The sequence below is a fragment of the Neopelma chrysocephalum genome, unplaced genomic scaffold (genome assembly GCF_003984885.1).
Source record: "Neopelma chrysocephalum unplaced genomic scaffold, ASM398488v2 Primary Assembly neopelma1_95271, whole genome shotgun sequence".
In the NCBI taxonomy this organism is placed as follows: Eukaryota; Metazoa; Chordata; class Aves; order Passeriformes; family Pipridae; genus Neopelma; species Neopelma chrysocephalum.
The window spans coordinates 3,209-3,442 of NW_020923953.1; positions in this window are offsets into that span (position 1 = coordinate 3,209).

Consider the following 234-nt stretch of genomic DNA (forward strand, 5'->3'; position numbering starts at 1 on the left):
GACAGGGACAAGGACAGGGACAAGGACAGGGACAAGGACAGGGACAACGCCAGGGATGATTTCAGGGACAAGACCAGGGATGATTTCTGGGACAACACCAGGGATGATTTCAGGGACAAGGACAGGAACAAGGACAGGGACGATGTCAGGAACAATGTCAGGGACAAGGACAGGGACGATGCCAGGTACACACGGCTGGGGGGCCGTGCCCTCACCTCTTGTTGGACACATTGG